The following is a 1,587-nucleotide window of genomic DNA, read 5'->3' as shown; positions in this document are numbered from 1 at the left end:
AATCAGTCAGTCTGGAAACAAGTTTGAGCTAGAACAGCTGAATTGACCATGCAACCAGAGTTTAGAAAATTCTAGAAAGGATAAGATTATTCTCTGTAAGTGTCAGATGCTGACCATATTCTAGGCCTAAATTAGAGTGTATGAATGCTGGAAGCTTCCAGTACTAAGCCTAGGTAAGCAGATGGAAGCAGTAAGCAAAGGAGAAGAAAATTACATCAGGCAAATAAAAGATACATTTACAGATGGGTGTTCTCAAGCATCCTTCCCTCCCTTATTTTCTAAAGTAGTGCTAAAATGAATCTTAATTTCTGTTACAACAGGACATAAGACTTTCTTTCCATAGACATCTCATAATAATAAAGCTCAAAACTGCCTCTCTGTGTCAGTTCTACTTTTAGAATGAACCAATTTCATTTCATTTCATTTCATTTCACACAGGTAAATCTGAAAACCATGGATTTGAAGTTTTATGTCACTGTTAGTGGCAAAAGCTAACTTGATTTAGTTCTCTGTAAAAGGTTGTGAGAAAGCTGGGCTCACTCTTCACTTTCTTTTACTTCTGTAGATAAATATCAATGGCAGGACAAAATGCCAAATTTACAGTCCACATGCCCATGCTCATATGTCTGTTTATGCCAGATCAACAATGTACTTGGATTTATATACATCACATTCATACCAGCTTCAGAACTCCATTCCTGTGATAGAGCAAGAATTTTTCTATCACATATGCCTAAATTCTAAATTTACTCTGTTTTCCCCATTTATGAGATATGGATGATAAATTATTAGTGTTCAATGTCAAATAACTCATATGGAGCTCTGTGTGACAGGGTTACTGTAGGCATCAAAATACAATAAATGCCCTGGTTTGATCTCTAACCTCAGTCTTATTTTCTTTTGTGAACACTCACCACACTACAGTCAAATATTTTATTTATATAGTTCAGTCTCTCACCATCCTGGATTAAAGCAGGCATTAAAATAATTACATGCTTAATTTTATTGGCTTCATGTAAAGCATTTAACACACTTTATGGCATTTAAGAAGAGATCATTAGCAGGAGTTATGAGTATTTTTGTCCCTCCATAAATGAATATATTACATAAAATTTGCTTAAAGAAACAATGAAGACAAAGTGAGAAAATAATTCTTGTCTAAAGAAATAATTACTCAAGATAATTTCTATACCCTTTCTGCTATTCTAATTCAATATGTTAGTTAATTTTTTCAATAAATTTTATCTTCTCAGAATCACCTTTACAGAAAAATTATAAATCTGCAAGCAATTTTAGTTTTACCATGTGATCCTGACTCACTTATCATAAGCAGATTGGCAGAGTAGGTGGACAACTAACCCTTAAATGAAATAGGACATTTCTTGAGAAAATAATTTAGTCTGCACAGAGAAATGGATGAATCTTTTAAATCATGATGCCAGTATTTTTTACTCTTTCAGAGAAAGTCAGTTCTTAGAGCAATGAATGCATATGGGAAATGAGTTATGAATTGAAGCTTAAAACAGACAAGAGGGTTGTTGCTAATAGACTCTCAGTTTTGGGTCCAATGTCCTTACAAGAGGAAAA

The sequence above is a fragment of the Grammomys surdaster genome, unplaced genomic scaffold (assembly GCF_004785775.1).
Source record: "Grammomys surdaster isolate TR1022 unplaced genomic scaffold, NIH_TR_1.0 125801, whole genome shotgun sequence".
Lineage (NCBI taxonomy): Eukaryota > Metazoa > Chordata > Mammalia > Rodentia > Muridae > Grammomys > Grammomys surdaster.
Note: the sequence above shows the minus strand (reverse complement) of the source record.